The 20,931-nt window shown below is 33.7% G+C and overlaps 1 protein-coding gene and 1 pseudogene across 3 annotated transcripts in view; one reads left to right on the forward strand and one right to left on the reverse strand.

The window, feature by feature from the left end:
* Positions 1-20,931, reverse strand: part of LOC141374738 (uncharacterized) — a 47,019-nt gene that overhangs the window by 14,184 nt on the left and 11,904 nt on the right. The window contains exon 1 of one of the 3 annotated variants that reach the window (XM_073904842.1): positions 4,826-4,986. The exons of 1 other annotated variant lie outside the window; for it this stretch is intronic. The gene's annotated coding sequence lies outside the window, so the exon portion shown is untranslated. Of the gene's footprint in view, positions 1-3,040; positions 3,099-4,825; positions 4,987-20,931 lie in introns of those variants that run through there. One more of the 3 variants, XM_073904844.1, reaches the window with a different exon arrangement.
* LOC112829794 (vimentin-like) lies at positions 16,478-17,250 on the forward strand (annotated as a pseudogene).

Consider the following 20,931-nt stretch of genomic DNA (forward strand, 5'->3'; position numbering starts at 1 on the left):
AAAGAAAGAAAGAAAGAAAAAGAAAGAAAGAAAGAAAGAAAGAAAAAGAAAGAAAGAAAGAGGGGAGGGAGAAAGGAAGGGAGGGAGGGAGGGAGGGAAACTATTATGAGTTTAATTTCAGTTTCCATGCCTTTTAAATAAATGTTTGGCTTTTTACAAGGCTCTAGAAAGGCACAATACTGTCAGTTTATTTAGGAAAAGAAATAGAGTGCAGACTTTTTCCATCTGTAATCTAAGAGATATCCCATGTTCAAACTTCCCAAGGGTCCTTGTGTCTGTGATTTGAACCACTAAATCTGTATAAAGAATCTTGGTTTGGGGAGAGGATCAAGCCAAGTTTGTCAAACTGGTTAGGTCAGTTGCAAACCGTAAGTAAAGAAATTACCCAGAGGGTCTTCAGGGAGTTTCTGATCTTAAACATTACATTTTGAATTTAACAGTCCTTATCTTGCCCAAGAGTCAAAAAACCAGACACATAGGCATCCCTAGAAATAGAGCTTTTCTAGTGTAGCTTTAAATCCACATGTATGTTTCCATTTACTAATATTTAAAAACAAAAACGAAAACATGAACATAAAATAGAAACTTGGTCTTACAAATTTTCCATCCATAGTTAATATGTTTATTTAAAATTTCACTAATCAATAACAACCATTATTTTATGCCACTTGACTTGACATAACCATTATTAAAAAATATGTTCCATTTAAAAATGACCATTATTAAAAAATATGTTCCATCCATATTAAAAAAATATGTTCCATTAAAAAATGTTCCATTATTGACTTTTTTCTTAGCTGTATAATTGATACTCTTTTTGTCAATATCTTGTACTTGACACAAAATATGGAAAGATCTTGTTTTCTTTTCACTCTCTTGCTATTAATCTCTTTTTCTCACATTTTAACCCACTTTTTCTATTTGAGTGAATTCCAAAGAGATATTGTCTCACTGACTAGTCATCGGTGTCTAATCAAGATGGTGTTTCATCTGCCCCAGACTACTCAGGGTCTCTAGCCCTGTTATGCCTATGCCACTAGTTTGGATAGTCTATATTCACACTCTAATAATTCTCAATACATTAAGATGCTAATGACTCTAGTACTCATTTGCTTACTCACTCACTGAACCAAGAATAACCATTATGCTCATACACACTCCTTGGCAACCACAGTGCTGAGTAATGGAGAAACAAGAGCAATAAGGCTCCTGCTTTCATGTATTTCTAGGCTGATAGAGAATACAGACAGGAAAATAGGAAATTATAAACAAGTGTGGTAATACCACAGTGTAATTCCTGGTCGATTGAAGCACACAGGAGGTATGCAAGTTGGAGTGTCAGGGAAGATTTCCTGAAGGAAATAGTAGCTGCAGCATAAAGAATAAAGAGCAATTACCTAGGGAAAGATAGGGTGGTGGGACAGATAGCGATATAGAACATTCTGGGCAGAAGGATCAGAAAAAGCTTAGCAGATTTGAGAAAGTGAAATTAATACCATATGTCCTGAGAGAGAGAGAGAGAGAGAGTCTGGTAAGAGTAAGCACAGGAGGGAAACTAATAGAGGCTGGGGTAATGAGCTGAAAGAAAACCTCAGAGGGCATGACATTGGTAAGCAATGTAAATAATAGAGATGAATGTGACTTAAGTTAGAAGAGGGGTCTGGTAGAGGCCTCTAATTTTCTAGGCTTCCATAAATCAGCCACAGGAGAATGGTCGATAGAACATAAACACAATTCTCCACATTAGTGTGTTTTTCAGACTCTTAACTCTTTCTAAGATGTCTTCTTTCATCTCTCTCCAAATTTCACACCTTCTTTGATGTAGCCATCAAATACATCCTCCCTCATGAAGCCTCCATTGAATTAACTGAATAAATGTATTTCTCCTTTCTCTGATTCTGTACAACTCTGTTTAGTTATTTTTCCCCCTTATATAATATCTTGAACACATATTCTTGAGCTGTATGTATTTGTAAACTTATCTTCCTCTCCCACTAGATGAGGACAGGTCTTAAACATCTTAGAATCGCCTATAATATGGTCATTCATATTTTTATTATTAAATTGCACATTATTAAATTAAATAACACTAATTAGGCATTGGGGAAACATTAAAAAAGAAATGTTATGGTTTTTCCTAAGGTTTACACATTATAACAAAACATTATTTCACCAAATGTGTAAGCTTGTTTGGGGTGGGGAGGTTGAAAACTCACACAAGGTTATTTTATTTGTTTATTTTTTAAAGAATCATCTGATTCTTAACTGTCAGTTTAGCTGATACTACTGAAACTATAATGTATAATTGAATGTATTTTTTCCTTTGGAAGAGCACCACCATTCACCATTGATTAAAAAAACTGAAGAAAACACTAACTTGTAGATGGATTAAATGGAAGAACAGACTCAAAGAAAAGTAATTATATCTACTTGTGAACAGCATTTCTTTCTCAGGAAGATGAGATTAGCCACATATTTGAATTCATTTCTTTAATCTGAACACACTGGTTTAAGATAATTTGAAGACAACCATTCAACATATTTTGGGAACACAAAAAATACTTTTATTTTCTATTTAGATAAGATTATAGCTTTAGATAATTATCATTCCTTGTTTATTAGCACAGGGTCAAATTCCCTTATCATATAAAAAAAACACAAAACATAACAAAACATAGAATTCCACATACACTAGAAGTCGTAATTATTGATCTTGTCACACACACACACACACACACACACACACACACACACACACACACTCCCCAATTTGAATCCTATACTGTGTCATTGAAGTTAAGAATTTATCAAAGGCAAGTGTACTTCACGTGTAAGAGTGCAGTAATAATTATAATCACTGAGCATTAAAAGTACCACACCCTCCACATGTATTATCTTGTGTTTCTCTTACAACTGTACAGAGCTATGTCCTCTTGCTGTTTCAGTTTTGCAGATGAACAAAAACTGAGGCCAAGACTGCTGAGATAAATTGCTCAAGGACACACAGCTAGAAAAGACCAAAGCTAGATTGTGTACTCACATCAGTATGATTTCAGAATCCAAGTTCATCACCAATATGTGCTCTAACCTTAGGCTCCGCCCTGCCATGCAGGGAACAACAGCACTTCTCTGTCAAAGCCTCTGGCCCTTTAGAGCCTCCAGCTTCCCTTCAGTTTTGTTTTTTGTTTTTTGTTTTTTTTTTCATTCTTTACTATAACATAAAACCAGATTTTTTTGAAAAGTTAATAAATTATATTTTTCAAAAATCAGATTCCAATCAGATTGGTATTTATTGTAAATGAGTATGTCCTATTTAGTCCTTTTTATCACTTTAACAAAAGTAAAGGAAGTGTAAAATCTGAAGATTAGGGGCCTGCAACTTTGTGCAGAAAGAAATTGTTTTAGCTTTTGCTTTGTGTATGTGTGTGTGTGAACAAATTTATAGATTTCATACTCTATGAAAGAACCTTAAAAAACCTAAAAATCCTCTCTATAAAGAACCTTAAAAAAATCTGATTGAGCTGACAATCCCTCAATTCCCTTGAACATATCCCTGTCAAAGATGATCTAATAAAGATGGGGAACTCGCTACCTGTCAAAACCTACAATTTTCATCTCTGGGTAGCACTAAAATTCTGCCTCCTATTGAACGCAAACTCATCTCCCTAAATTCTGGCATTTGATCTTGATTAGACCATTATGAAGCCAAAGAGAAGAGTTTACAACTCTTTCCTACATGATAACTTTCAAATATTTGAGACTGACACATCTTCCTCCTGTCATCTAATCTTCTTCAGGGTAGACATATCCAGTTGCCTCATCTCTTATTCAGAATGCTTTCAAAATGTCCTCACAGCCCTGAATGGGTTCAGTTTGGGTTTTATTTTTTCTTAAAACTCAACAGCCAGAACTGAATAGGATGCTAAAGATGCACCCTTGGCCAGCCAAGTGGGAGTCCCAGTTTCTTTTCTGAGATATTGTTTTTCTATTAATTCCTAGTTGGATTATATTAATTTTATTGGCAACTAAATTCCACTCATGTGTAACCAAATGATCAGTTAACTAAGATGCCTAAGATGTTTTCAATATATGCTACATGCAGAGCCACAAAAGATACAAGATAAAGTAAATTTTAGTCTATTGACATCCTTTTAGATTCTGAATCTAATAATCCTTGATGGCAATGAATAGCCAACACTGAGACTTATGAGCATTTTGGTAGACAAACTCAGATATCCCACCAGGCATTCATAAAATCAGTAACATGTCATCTGTTAATTAAAATATTTTAAAGAAACAAAGTCAAGGTTTTTTCTTGGTAATTTAGTGAAAACAACAGGGATCAAACTACATTTTCAAAGGACTTAAAAATAGGCTAAATTGAAACACAAAGGAAAACATTTTCCTAATAAATATTATTAATAAAAATTAAATCAGTAACTTAAAGTTATATACACAGTATGAAGCCTAATATTTCTTCACAAAACAATTTCACATTTTATCATTTCATCTTAAATGTACACCTTTTAAAATAAACTTTATTTTATTATGAAACCTAGTAAGACATTTCAAAACAAGAAAAATTATTTAATGTGTTACAAGCCTATGACCAAACAAATCAGAATTTTCATCTTATTTTTTTAAGCTTTTCATTTTTTTGTTTTCTCTTAGTCTTGATCCAAATACATGAATAATATGTATGCATATTTTAAAATATTTTACTTCTATGACTATATTTCACAGGATATGTCTGACATTTCATACATTTATTTTTAGAATATTCAGGAAGTAAATCAGCCTGGTAGAAAAATCAAGCTCTGCCTACCCGAATGATTTCAGTTTTCTGAAGTCGCAGTTCTCAATTTAGCCTTTCATGTTCTCCCTGTTGGCACTTTAGACTGGATACCGAAGCCCTAAAGCGCAGCCCTCGGCACTTTCGTGTTCCATTTACAAAGAAAAGCAAACATCAAACTTCCCTTCTTCTGTATGCTACAGAGCACTTGCGCTAGAAGGAAAAACAGTATCCGGTGTGGCCTGCCCAAAATCTTTCTTCTTCAGAACTGTAGACAAAAACACTTTCAAGGTCTTCTCAGTCCCGGGAGAGCCAGAGGACACTCATGACTATGGGAGTTTTACTCATCTCTTCTCACAGAGAGTGAGAGAGAGTTACCACTCAGGGAAATGGTCTGTTTCAATAAATGTGAAAATTGATTTCTTAACATTTAAAATGTAAAAGTGGGGGAGGACACAGAAATGATGTGGGCACGAATGTACGGCAGCCCAGCTCACAACTGACATTCTCATTTGGGTCTCTGGGTATCTGAAACAACGTGCACGGAATGGTAAATAAACCTCCAAAAGAAAAAAAAAAAACTACCTTTAAACAAGAAGATTTTTGAAAAAAAAGAAAAAGATTTTTGCTATAAAACATATCTGAATTATGAGAAGAGTCTTTATATTATCCCATAATTATGAAGTGATCTAATTTACCTAAAGGCTTCAGTCTAAAAATCAGTTCCTTGTTAAAGATTTTGTATGAGTACTTGCCTCTTCTAAGAATTTAAGAATTTAGAAATTAACATCGACAGCTAGACAAAAATGAAAGAGAACAAACTTCTAATGAAGTTTCAGATGTACATATTTTCTATTTTGTGTAGGAAATGTATATATTCCCTGTTTTGTTTTTCATGAGCTTCATTTTAGTAATGGGAGAAATAAGGGACTATACTGAATGTGCACTATGAATGAAGCAATTTCAATGCATTTTATCACTTATTTGTAATTATAAGTATTAAATGTATAAATATCCCCATTTTGAAAGTAGGCTGTTTTAAGCAGGTCAAGTAACCCAGATAAAATTAAATAGTTGATAAGCTTTACAGCTGAATTTTAATTCAGATGCTTTGATACTCAGTCTGAAAACACTTTTGGCTTTGATATATAAACACTAAGTATATTTTTACAAGTGTCCCCCAACACACACATACTTAAGCTTACAACAGGGTTGGCAAACATTTTCTATAAAGGACCAGAAAGGACATATTTTAGGTTTTGCTAGATGTTTGAGTTCTGTCACAGCTATTCAGTGTTGCCAATATAATGTGAAAGCAACCATGAGCAATATGTAATCAAATGAGCAAGGTTGTGGTCCAATGAAACTTTATTTACAAAACTGGTTGAAGGCCAGATTTGGCTTATGGGTGGTAGTTTGCCTACCCCTGGCTTAAAATAATGCAAAACCCGGAATAAAGTTTTTACCTTCTGCCACAATAACATGAAAAATAATTGAAATGTTAACATAATGTAACAAGGAATAATTGTATAATAGAATTCAAAGTTAAAAAGCAAGAGAAAAACAACAGCAGCAGTTTAGAGGGAGCAAATAAAAAACCATCTAAAATCTTCCTAATATTTTACCTATAGTTTATGCAGGTTTCAAGAGAGAAGCTGAATTGAAAAGCAACAGGAACTTAACAGAGATAACATACATAGTGAATTAAAACCAGGAGAGGTCAGGAACATGGGACCAATATGCAGAAAGAAAATCTCAAAAGTTCCCGTGGTAAAAATGCAATTATCTAGAAGGAGAACTGCATATCTGTAGAAGTCAAGGTGGCTGGAGTCTCATGTGCAGAATACCATAGAAGAGAGGGCTACACAAAAGAGAGCTCCAGAGATCTGCAAAAAAGTCATCCTAGAGCTCTTAGCTGAGAAATGATTCACATGTAATGGTGAGGAAACTAACCCAGACCAGTGAAAGAACAATCTATAAGGATTATATTATCACTTAATCTGAAACAAAACCAGAGTCAGGAATAATTCTTGTCACAAGCCAAAATGGAAAACAACTCATGATTCAGAAAGCATCAAGTAGAGTTATCAGAAGGGTTTTGGCCAGGTAGTGGGGCAAGATTAGTCATAAACTCATGGCTGCGCTGGTTTCATCTATCAGATTTTAAAAGCAAGCCTCTAGGGAATCAAATGTTTTCAAAATAAATGTGCTTCAGAACAAGATCAAGAATATTTATAGGGATATGAAAATATCCAATACCCAAGAAAACAAAATTCACAGCAGTTGGTATTCAATAAAAGATTATCTGTATGCCAAAAAGCAGACAATCCATAAGAAGGTGAAAATTTAATCAATAGAAAGAGACCCAGAAATGGCACAAATGATAGAATTAATAAACAAGAGCAGGCAAGCAGTTATTATAACTATATAACTATAACTTGAACTATATATGGCTCAAGAAGGTGGAGGAATGCTGAGATTTTGAATGGTGGATGTAGAAAATACAAACCATAATCTAAATCAAACTTTAGACAAATAGAAAAATAAACACTGTCTGAAATAACACATGCAATAGCTGAGATTAAAGGCAGATCAGTTACTGCAGAAGAAAATATTAGTGAACTTGAAGACATTACAATAGAAACTATCTAAAATAAAATACAGACCAAGAAGAGAGAGATTAGAAAATAAAAGATAAACAGCATCAGAGAGCCATGGAACAATTTCAAACAGCTTAATACACATACATATAATTGGAATCCCTCAGTGAAAAGGATCAGGAAAAATACTTGAAGAAGTAATACAAAAATATCTTCCAGTTTAATAAAAACTATAAACCCACAAATCTATGAAGCTCAATTAATCCTAAACACAAAATATATTTTGGAATTTTTCCTTCAGACACTTTCTTAAAAACATAGAATAAACAGAAATATTACTTAACTTTTTTCCATCATTATAAAAGTTTTTATTCATTTTTAAGTTTATTGTACAACTAAATTATTTTTTCCCAAGGGAATCTACATGGATATGCATTTTCAAGTTATCATATATAAAAATAATGTTTTGTCAATCACACATAAAAGAGCATTTGGATATAAAGCAGTTGGGATAACTAATTCTTCACCCATTTATGTCAATCTTTACTCATGTATTTTGTAGGTTAGTGTTCCCATAAATTAAAATGTTAAAATTAGGAACTCTATATACTGAGGTAATATCCATCCCCTAAATTTCTATATACTGAGGTAACTGAGGTAATGTCCATCCTGCATTTCCTTTTATGAGGACCTGCTTAATAAAACAAAAATTTTCTCATCCTTGCCAACATAATTACTTATTGTGAAAAACCAAGTTGTTTGCATCCTTGATCTTTCCTCTTCAAACAGAAATATCAAAAAATACACACAATTGCATATTTGAATCCGACAAGGAATATTTTTTACCTTAGGATTCATCTTACAGGAAGCAACGTAACATGCCATTCAAATTGATAGGAGATGTCAAAATTTTTGCTTTATTATCATCAGTTCTATTTTTGCCCTTCTAAGGCTTTGAAAAAAATAAAAACAAACTTTAGCATGAACTTCACTATTCTTTAAAAGAATTCTTTTTATTTACAAGACTATATATATATATATATATATATATATATATATATATATATAGATGCAATTTATCATTTCAAAAATTTTTTGTTACTTTAGGTCTGAAAATCTCAATTCACTTTCTGGTACTGTGACAATTGCCCCAGTTACTAATGTTCACGTCATTTTTTTTTTTTTTCCACTTAAAAGTGGGGAGAGAGTTCAACTCAGTCAATCTCAGTAGTGGTGTGACATCAGCTGTCAAATAAGTCCCTCCTAGAATACAACTGTTAAAAAAAACTTTGAGTTTTCCTAGTTTTTATATTTGTAGAGGTAATAGAGGCATAATCATATACTGATAATCTAACTTAGGAGCTAGTCTTAAAATTCGATATGGAAGGAGCAACTGAGCACAGTCTTTCTCATATCTTTAAAAAATTGTCCCAAATACAACTCTTTGGAACCAATTCAAGTATCCAGTCATAATAAAAATAATCTTGGGAAATCGACTTTCCATGGACAATTGTATCCAAAGTTTCAAGGTGCTATGAAGTGGTAAGAAAATAATTTATTATAATTTAATTTATTGAATGAGGAAAAAAAAGACCTCTAAGTTTTATGTATTAATGGATCCTGAGATTAATTTGGGGCTGTCTATAAAGAAAAACAATGTCCAGCTAAGAATGTATACTGGAAAAAGATCACACAGGATGTATAGTATTGTTGGTCCTGCTCCAGATGACAAAATAAGAACAAATTAGTGACAGTTATAGAAGAATTTGTAGCTGATTAAAAACAACTTATTTTGGGGGTACCTGGGTGGCTCAATCATTAAGCGTCTGCCTTTGGCTCAGGTCATGATCCCAGGATCCTGGGATTGAGCCCCGCATCGGGCTCCCTGCTCAGCGGGAAGCCTGCTTCTCCCTCTGCCACCCCCTCTGCTTGTGTTCCCGCTCTCGCTGTGTCTCTCTCTGTCAAATAAATAAAATCTTAAAAAAAAAAACTTATTTTAAAAACTCTCCAGAAGTTTCAGATAGAGGTTTGGTGGATATTTATTTTCCATAGAGGGAACTGAATAATGGGTAGGAAGTTGGAAGACAATGAATTATAATTCTGTTTTGAGGGGCACCTGCATGGCTTGGTTGGTTGAGTGTCCAACTCTTCGTTTTGGCTCAGGTCATGATCTCATGGGTGGGTCGTGAGATTGAGCCCCATGTCAGGCTCTGCACTGGACAGGGAGTCTGCATGGTGATTCTCTCCCTCTTCCCCTTCCCCACTTGCATGTGCGTGCATGCACCTTTCCTCAAATAAATAAATAAATCTTTAAAAAAATTTGTTTTGAGTCTAAATGTCACTCTAACAAAGCTGTTTCCACTACTTAATTTTGTCTATTTAGTAAAATGAAATTTGCTGATAATTCTCTTAACCTAATTCTAAAAGAATGTGAATAATGGATTTATTTTTTAGCTTAATACTGGGAAAATGTTTTGAAATAACATAAAATAAAACCTCCAAAATATTCCTCAATGACACATCCTAAGAATGATTTTGGCTCATATTTTTGAAACACAATGTATGCTGCAGCTTCTATTTTTATATATTTACTCCAGAGTGACTTTTATAGGAATTACTAATAGAAAATAATACCATATATGAGTCAGTGTAATGAGATTGATATATTGCACATCAAAGCAATAAAATTGAGTCACAGGTATTCATAAACCCTAAATCATTGAAAACATTTCATATAGAAGTTTGAATATTAAAAAGAAATCATACAGACCCAATTTTAGTTCAGTCATTAGAATAGTATTCATAGGATTTTCTAAACCAGTGCTTAGATTTCTTCTCCTGGTCTCTCTTTTCTGCAATTTTGTTTCTTGTTTATTATTCTGAATTTCCCAACTGATAACACATAAAATTGCCATTAACAGCAATATGAATAGTTATTTTAGCCAAAAATCTTAGAGAAAGTCCTATAATTGATCTTGTTCAAAAGGTATCTGTTTTAGTATAAAAAGGAAGACGTTCACAATTTCTATTGTGGCTATCCCTGTGTCTGCTTCCCAAGTGAAATGCTGAGCCATCTATGCACACTTCCAGCTAGACTCAGGATCATCCTCAGGGTCTGGCATATCTGTTACCAGAGGACAAGGTCAATTAGACAGAGTTATTCCAATTTTAAAATAAAACAAAAGTATATTTAATCTTTATCAGATATCTTCATAGTCTGGAGTGCTTTCTAGCAGGTTTTTTAAAGCAGAGTGATCTAAAACCTTCCTTTCAGAACTGTGTTAAATAAAATGAGCCAAGTTAATGTTTTTGTTCTTAAATTAGTCAGTTTTCTTGGACAACTATTTCACATCCATCTAGTATGTCATCTCTCTTAGAAGAGAAGATTGGGCAGAGGAGATAAACAAATAAATTCCTCCCAGCATGAAACAAAGTAAACAAATGTAGTGTTTTGGGGTTTTGTTTTGTTTTTTTTTACAAAGTATCAAACTGTTAAGAATGCCATTACCTGGATTTTTGATGACTGTTTACTCTTTCAGGAGTGATGGGTACATAAAGGAAATACATTTATCTTTAATTTTGTTGGAGCAGACACTTGACAGTATTATCCTCTATACATTTACCTTGAGTCCTATTCCAGATCTTTCTTCCCATGGTGCTGGGAAAACCTAGCTGAAGATTAACCTCTTAAATAGTCAGGGACAAATAAATGTAATCTGCATTAATCTTCAGCATGGATCTAAAAATAACTTCAGCATGGATCTATAAACTGCTAAATGTGACACAGCCATTCATCAGAACTGTGGACCAAATCTTTTTATCACTGGAAGTGCCTATTACCTAATTCATTATTGAGCTAATTAACTAGAATATTGTATGGAAACAGTTTTATGTTGTCATCTATTACACTCTATAAAGAGCACTTTTCCAGAATGTCCCTAGGTAAATATTTTCATTAATTTTGGAAATTTATTATCTTGTCCCACTCCCTCTGCCTAACTGCCTTATAATATCTAAATGGGATTAGTGTTTTCCAAGAAGAAATGTAACTCGTGCCTTCCTTAGTGCCTGTCCCTTTCTAATTTAGTCCTTTAACTCTCACCTCTGTGTCCCAGGAAGATAGCTATACTCATGAATTGCAGCAACACACACACACACACACACACACACACACACTACCATATAGTATACATATTAGTGCATTTTTATTTTGTTCATAACATCACAAGTGCATATCAGAATATATTTTGTATAATATTTAGGTAGCTAAAGAAACACGCATGGCAAATTAATATCACTGATAGGTCAATAATGCTATGTAATAAGCCTATTATATTTCTAAAGGATGCATTAGACTTAAGCTAAACAAATAAAGTACTGTTTTTCTTATGTATCAAAAAATGCAAGGGCAGGAAATCCAAGGATGGTGAAGCTACTCAATATTTCAAGTTCTATCTTTATTTCTGTTCTGCAATCCTTAATATATTGGTCTTTGTCTTTATGTTTGTCAGTTGACACTAAGGGAATAAATAGTATATGAAAAAATAGCATTTGCACACGTATCTGTCTGGTTCCAAATTATATAACCTCACCTCCACCCACGCCACCCCACCCACAAACACACATACCCATTCCATGAAAATATAGCATCACTGTCTTATGTAGATCACTAGATAGATGTAGAAATATATTGACATTTAAATTCCTCAAGCTAAAAGGTGAAAGTGAATATAGGTACACGCTCCTTAATGAATAAATAGTAGAATAAAGGTAAAGAAAGATGATAAAAAGACAAAAGTGTTGGTGAACTTCTCACTAGAGGCGAGCTTTTCCTGAGTCTTTTTTCAGGAAGTCTCAATTCTGAATTATTAAAAGCATAGAACACCAGTAGGTAGGTAGGTTAACTGAGATACACACAAAATTCAAGCTAAGATGTTCCTTAATTACTATTCTTTTCTTTTTTTAAATTTTTTTTGACACAGAGAGAGAGAGAGAGAGAGAGAGTGCAAACACAAGTGGGGGAGCAGCAGGGAGAGGGAGAAGCAGGCTCCTTGCTGAGCAAAGAGTCCAACATGGGATTCGATCCCAGGACCCTGGGATCATGACCTGAGCCAAAGGCAGATGCTTAACCAACTGAGCCACCCAGGTGCCCCTACTGTTCTTTTCTATAGGCAGTCATCATACGGACTAAAATATCTGTGACAGAATGCCTCCTACTCACTGCTCATTGTTTTACTTTGTACTTTGTTACAGCTACGCGGGTTTTATTTTTTACTCAGATTTTTTTATTTTATTGTTTTGCTTTGTCTTTATGACAAGTATATCCATTTAAGATTTTAGAATGGGACAATAACCATGCTACAAAGATAATGAAAAATATTAGTCTTCACATTCATCTTTCCCCAGCCTCCATCCCTCTGCTATTCACTGAACAAGATACCACACTCAATAAAGTCTTGCAGAAGACAACCAGAGTACTTAGCCTGGGCTTTATGGAAACTCTGAAGGATGAAAATAGAGATGATTTATGCAGCTCAGTGTCAGTGCCAGGTATTTAAGAATACCAAATTATCTTAAAAATACAAAATTTAAATACTATATTTATTTCAAAGATAAACATTTCTTATGGTAAAACTGCTTACACACTCATTTTACACATCTATCAAAGTATTCTTTTTTCTCTTTAAATTTTATTGTTATGTTAATCACCATATATTACATCATTAGTTTGTGATGTAGTGTTCCATGATTCATTCTATCAAAGTATTCTAAGTGTCTCTTGCAGGTATAATATTTCCTTCTATTTTGGAAAATATTAAAAGTTCCATTTAGCTTTAAGTGTGTGTGTGTGTGTGTGTGTGTGTGAAAAGTGATGATCAAGGAAAGTGATGATCAAGGAATGATGATGACAATAAACTAAGTTTTACTGAGTTATTTCCTATGTCGCACAGATTGTGTAAGCAAGTGCTACAGATTAACTTCATGTGAGATGGCATGTACTTCACAGAAGCTAGTTAGAGTCTGGGGTAGCTTAACTGGGGTCATGGTAATATAAACAAAAGGATGGTTGAAGTTACAGTTACAAATTCATCTCATGAAGATCAGTATATTGATAAGCTTTCTATGTATTTATCATCTTGGCACTATTTGATTGATTAGTTCTTTTGAGTTAGGTCTATATAGAACATTAATAAATAAAATAAATTTTCTGAGAAGGAAAGCACTGTTAACTTACTTTATTATTCTTCCCATTGTTATAGATATTAGAATATTTTATACAATTTCTCTTTCATGAAAATATATAAATTGCAAAAAATATAATTGGTAGAGTATATGCATTCAAATTTAATGATACATTTATAATTTGTCTTCTCAAAAGTTATATCATTTTTCACTCCACCTTGACCATGTATAAGAATTCACTTGTGGAGCACCTGGGTGGCTCAGTCAGTTGAGCATCCAACTCTTGATTTTGCTCAGGTCATGATCTTGGGGTCTTGGGATAGAGTCTGTGTCAGGCTCCACTCTCAGCATGGAGTCTGCTTGGGATTCTCTCTCGTCCTCTCCCTCTGCCCTTCCCCGCAGTAATAAATAAATAAATCTTAAAAAAGAAAAAATTGACTTGTGACTACTTATTGGGTCAGCACTGATTTTTTTTTAATTTGCAAAACTGTTATATTAGAAAAGATTGTACTATTGTTTTTATTTGTACTTTATGCATTATTAGGAAGGTTAAGAATATATTCATATATCTGATTCATTTTTATTATATTTATGATTTTTCTATTAATATCTTTAGTTCTTCTATAATGATATATAAATCATTTTAATTATTTTAGAGCAGGATTAATATGTTTAAGACTTTTTCCTACATTTTATAGAAGAATTATAAAGAGATGAACAACAAAAAGACTATATTAGCATATTTGTGATAAATATAATTACTCTTGAAAGAAACAAACACACAGGTAGCTCAACATTATGTATATTTTTAAATCTAGCACAGCTTGCCTTATTTAAAAATAAAGCTAGACAGCAAAATAAAAGTTTCAAATTGTAAACTAAAAACTGAGGTAGATCCTACCTATATAAGGAAGAAAATTTATTTCATGGTGCTTGCCTTAGAAAATACGCTAACTCAATGAAGATTGAAACATCCTTAAGAAAAAAAGATCTCTTTATTTTTAGTATCTACTCTCTGTCAATATAAATATACCTCTGATTTCAATACATATATCCTCAACTTAAACAAAACATATCCTTAAAAAAATAGCCATCTTGGGACCAAGTCATTATTAGAATTTAGAAATGTTTTTTAAAAACATTCCAAGAAAATAAGTAAAACATTCAATTAAAAATTATAATAAAAAGATTTTTACATACATATGCAAAAGTCTTTTTCAGAAATAACCAACATTTTTATTTTAGAAAGTAGGCTTGTATTTAATTTGTCAATAACATTTATTTATTAACTACATCATTGTAAATCCAACAATTTGATTGTATCCAAACTGGTAGCACTGAAAATGTCAACACATTGAGTTGTTTCATAGAGCTTAGTACAAACAAATCGAAGAACCGAGGTCAATCTTTACGTAATTTGTGGTGGGAAAGGTCTTAAAGGGAAGGTTAGAAATTCAGTTGATCGACTTCCAATGTTCTGCGTCACCAAAGGTCATGCAAAGAAATAGTCACTTCCATATTTTAACTCTCTCCTGATGACATTATCCAACATGTTGCTCAACTTTGACTAAAGACAGTCCTACAAAATAATTCTTTTACAACCTGACGCCATGAAAATATCTTTTCTTGGTAGAAATCAATATGCCTTTATTCTGATTATTATACCAAATGATTTATATTAGCTTACTGAATGTTCCTGTCTGTAATTTTCAGAAATGAATTTTTTTTATTTTTTTAAAGATTTTATTTCTCTATTTGAGAAAGAGAGAGCATGAGCAGGGGGAGGAGCAGGAGGAGAGGGAGAAGCAGACTCCTGGCTGAACCGAGAGCCAGACATGGGGCTCGATCCCAGGACCCTGGAATCATGACCTGAGCTGAAAGCAGACGCTTAACTGACTGAGCTACCCAGGTGCCCCAGAAATGAATTTAATATTCAGTTACTTTACCCCTCAGGGATGTTTCTCTCTCCTCCTTTTTATGATCTTTATTCTCTGCTGCTAATTCTTCAAATACATATATGTGCATGCATGTAAGTATATACACGTGTGCATCTATTTAATTTGCTCTTCAAATCCTTTCTACAAAAAGATGTCATATACAATAAAGTGTATGTATATATATTTTTAAATGTATGTATATTTATCATAAAAATTAACAAAGTAAAATCACCTCTTAAATCTTCAACTCGAACCTGACATTTGGAAAATATAAAGATATGAACAAACAAAGAGGGGTTATTGGGCAGGATATTTTTAATTCCCCCACCCGCACAATACTAATGTCTTTTGCACTGAATAAAGTTATGACTTCTAAAAATCTAAATAAATTCATATTAGTTCAAAAATTTTCCTTCCATGTATCATGTGCTGGAGAAATAAAGAAGCTTAGGAATGATTTTACAAAAGAGAACAGGAAAATTTTATGGTATGGTAAAGGGTGGAGGTGAGTGGAAAAGAACAGGGAGAGACAGCACAGATAAATGATATAAACGTGTTCAGGGAACTATAGACTGACTCAGTGCCATACACATATCTCATAAAATCCCTAATCTCTGCAATGTGGCTTTTATTAAATACGGTTTTACATATGCACATACCAAGAGTGAGGGAAGATGTTTGAATAAATTACCATAGGCAGTTGGCGAACATCAGTAATAAAACTATAACCAACAGAAAGTTATTATTTAAACAAATATTATAAGAGACCCTCATGACATGCTCTGGCAGCACAGAGGAATGATGGTTAGGTTACTGAGATGCATGACAACGTTCACCTAGAGCTGATGATACTGAGATAACAAATATTTATCTAAATTCCAAGCATGTCCTTCTAAAAGGATATCAACAAGATATCCTTTTAGAATAAAAGAACGTTTGGAAAGAAAATGAACTTAGATCTCAAAATGTTCATCGTAAGTAAAACCACGTTTAAAATAAGTAGGCAAGCCCTGAGTGATGGACGCCAGCAGTATGAAAGCATTGCCGCGGAGAAGCTTCAGGAGGCTGCGGAAAGGTACACGTCCAAGTTTACTGCCCTCCCGTGGGCTGCGAACTGGAACAATGACGCCCTGCGGCAGGCGAAGCAGGAGTCGGCGGAGTGCGGAAGGCAGGTGCAGTCCCTCACCTGCACTCAAAGGAACTAAAGAGTGCCTTGAACGCCAGGTGCGTGAAATGGAAGTGAACGCCATTGAAGCTAACTACCGAGACACCACTGGCCGCCTGCGGGATGAGATTCAGAACATGAAGGAAGGTCACCTATGGGAATACCAAGACCTGCGTAATGTCAAGACGGCTCTTGACAGTGAGATTGCCACCTACAGGAAGCTGCCGGAAGGCAGGGGAGCGCTCCTTTCCGAACGCTTCTTCCCTGAACCTGAGGGAAACCCATCTGGATTCACTCCGTCTGGCTGACATTCAGAAAGAATACTTCTGATTATGACGGTTGAAACTAGAGATGGACAGGTTCTCAATGAAACTTCTCAGCATCACAGTGACCTTCAGCGAAAATTGCACACACTCGGTGCAGCAATATATTACCGGCAAGAATAAAAAAGAAATCCATTACCTTAAAGAAACAGCTTTCAAATGCTTTTCTGCAGTTTTTCAGGAGCACAAGATAGATTTGGAATAGGACTAACCTTTAGTTCTTAAGAACCAACACTCCTGAAAGATTTAGAAAAAAAGTTTACAGCATAATCTAGTTTATGAAGAAAACTTGTGCTAGAATACTTTTTCAAAAGTATTCTTGGATACCATTAGAACTAGTTTTTACCAACAAGTGTTTGACCAACTTGTTTCTGTTTCAGTAGATTTTTGGATTAAACTAGTTTTTACCAACAACTGTCTGACCAACTTGTTTCTGTTTCAGTAGATTTTTGGAAAACTCAAAAATAAAATAAAGTAAAATAAAATAATAAGTAGGCAAGCAATAATCACACACACACGTCCAATAAAAAGAATATAACTGAAAGAGACAGCTATCTAACATAGATGAAGAACAGAAATCACTTTTGGAATTTGTGACTAATTCCCCAGGATGTAATGAAAAATATATGGACATTTCCACATCCAAAAATAGATGAAAAATCTGCAAGAAAATCTGCAAGATAGGAAAATCTTATGCAGAAAATCTTATGCAAAAATCTAATCAACTAACTGTTGACCAGCAGGAGGAACAGACATCAAATGTGAAGGTGACATGACACTGTGCTGAGCTGGTCATGTACAAAGAACACTGAAATTCTTAAATAAGAATTTGTAAACACATAATTTCAAATGTGGTACAAAGAAACTAGCAATTAGAATTCCTGGCATATTTGCTCAAAAATTAAGGTGAAATTGCTACATTGACTAAGATTTTTCCAGAGAGACCTGATTAAGTGTGTCTTGTTTCTCTGTTTTGAAGTTCTTTGGAAAAATTAAAAATCTTAAACAGAATTTTTGATAAAAGTAAAAAAAAAAATCTCAAATCAGGGGCGCCTGAGTGGCTCAGTCAGTTAAGCGCCTGCCTTCTGCTCGGGTCATTATCCCAGGGTCCTGGGATTGAGCCCCGCATCGGGCTCTGCTTGGTGGGGAGCCTGCTTCTCCCGATCTGTGTGTGTGCACACGTGCACTGCTCTCTCTCTCAAACAAATAAAATCTTAAAAAAAAAGACCATAATTTACTTCACTGATTAGTAGAAGAAACTCCCCTATATTTGAAGTTAAATATGTATATCCGAAAAAGATAACATGGAACAAAAACAGATAATGTTCTGAGTATTATCAGAAACCAGGGAGAATATTGTAAAGAGGAAATGGGATCTAATGGTTAGACATCATAAAACTGAGATCTATTAAGCTAATAAAGGTTTTGAGGGGAATCTAATCTAAAGCATTGCTAAAGTCACCATTAGCTTAGATTTATGAAATATAAATATAAATATAAAAGGCTCAAAGAAAGGACTTAACATATAGGAAAACTTTCAGGTATGGAAAATGTTTCATCTCAGTCAAGTGTAATTTTTGAAGAATTTAGGTTAAATTGAATGAGTACTGAAGTATAAATAATATAATTCTTCATATAATGGTAGTGTAGTAGCAATTACATATCAGCTTAGAATTAGTCATCGCTAGACCTGAATCCCTTCACTCAGTGGGATTAAGAAAAAAAGTGAATAAAGCTAAAAGATTTTTAAAAAGCTCAGTATTTCAATCCATAGACTCTTGAAAATAAGAGAAAAATGGCATTTCTACTAATGAATTGTGTTCATGTAAAAAAACTGTCAGTAAATAATCCAATTTCATACATTTATGACAAGAACTTTAAGTATTGTAATTATTATAAATCAACGTGCTAAATATTAAATCTTTGAGATGTTAATTGAAATCTGAGTAATTGAAAAGAAAAATAAAATCTTAAAATCATAAGGGAAAATACATGTCAAGCATTAGGGCAAAAGACCAGTCTGTGTGTGTGTGTGTGTGTGTGTGTGTGTGTGTTTGGGTGCTTGAAAATCAAAATAAGTCAAAATAGTAGGTGATACCACTATAATGCTCACTGAACTTTCCATATTAAAATAACTCTGGATTTTAAATTTGAAAGCCAGATTTTATAGCACATTTTAAAGAATGTGATTCTAAATTTTATCAATAGGATAGTAACAATTTTAGTTGGGTGAGAGTTGGAATGTTTTTGTCTTTGAGGGCCCCGATAATTTTTAAAGACTATTTTTTGGACCACATCTAGAAACATTTTCTATCATCTATCTGTCTATCTATCTATCTATCTATCTATCTATCTATCTATCTAGGCCTTTGTTCATCTACTACTGAAGTCATCTACTATAATATAATATACATAATTTTAGGGACAGGTGAAGTATAAAGAAATAAAAATACTTGTTGAACTACTCTGTGCAGAAGGAACATTGCCTGGGTGATGAAGAATTGGAAGGGATGTCCTTGCTGATATTTGTAGCTGCCCTTAATCTGTATGAGCTCGCTAATCATTATGGTTCTTTCAGATTCTAAATTTATTTAAGATAATTCGGGAAATAACATCATTATAATTGTCTCCTTCAAATCATGGGTGAGTTTGATTTAACAAGACTTTTGGACACTTTCCCTGGAGCAAAGATTATTATTCATGGTGGCTTCACATAAAAATCTTGAAAGCTAAGAGATGGATTCTTTCAGTTTAGCAAAGTCAGGGAGATTCTGCATTCTATTTTTTTTTTTTTTGTCCCTGCTCCCATGATTTACAACTTACTGCATAAGCTTTGTAAACTAGTTTATAGAGGTTCAAATGCTCAAAACTGAATGATCTTTGAGATCATAACTTCGGAACAACAAAAAAGGGTGAAATGCTTCCCTTTTGGTTCTACAAATTAATGAAGAATACATTTACATTGCATGATATTTGAGACCAGGATTTCATATCCTTTTTAGGAGCCTAACCTATTGCTGCTTATCATTTTAATCTCAAAAATCGCTTTTCAATACTTTACAACTAAGATGGTGGACCAATTTAATTTTAGAACTGTGTTGTCATCGTCCATGGGTGCTAAACCAATGAATATGAAGCAGTTAATGGACTAACGTGCAAACCATGTTATTTTCTGTTCAATAAATGTATCAGTGCTATTGTGCATAGTGGATCTCAGGAAAAGGAGTGATTATCGTTTCACCTTTAGGTACTTAAAGTCTACATTAAAGATTCAACCTCTGAACTGAAATGAAAAGAAAAAAATAGATAAACTTTAAACTAAATGTCACAATAGTTGATAGGGTAGAATCTTTCTTTAGAAGAGGGCGTTTGAGCTGCGCCATGCCTGGTTAATCCAGTCGCATGCCTTTACATTGGGTGGTTGCTGTAAGAGGCCAACAGTCAAGACTTAAATTACAGTGTGCAGCCTGTAATAACTATGCTTTATTTTAAAATATTCTTTATTGTATTCTTTTGCCTAATGAAATGTAGCAATTAAGATCTCTAACACTTGGCAGAAAATGATAAAACTGGCCAGCTAAACTCCTGAAGCACTTCCAGAAACCAAGATCATTAATATGAGAGCCAGAATTATATATCCAACAGGTTTTTTTTTTAGTGTAAATTACATTATCTCATTCTTGTCATAAACAGCAACAAAAAATCAATTCAATCTTTCTCTATCCTTTTGCCCCACCTAACGGGGAGCATTTTGATAAGTTTTTATACGAATAGAATCAATCTCAGAATCATTACCTTGTTTAAACAAAACCCACCTATAAATAATAGCCACACTTTTAGCTAATGTTTTCTCATGCACTGCTTCTAAAGTCCAAGATTCGAGATGGTTTATTAAGATCCAGAGTTTGATGGAGGCATATACTTAGAACCA

Source organism: Callorhinus ursinus, unplaced genomic scaffold (assembly GCF_003265705.2).
Source record: "Callorhinus ursinus isolate GAN/ISIS: 27379988/994484 unplaced genomic scaffold, GSC_fseal_2.0 scaffold21, whole genome shotgun sequence".
Lineage (NCBI taxonomy): Eukaryota > Metazoa > Chordata > Mammalia > Carnivora > Otariidae > Callorhinus > Callorhinus ursinus.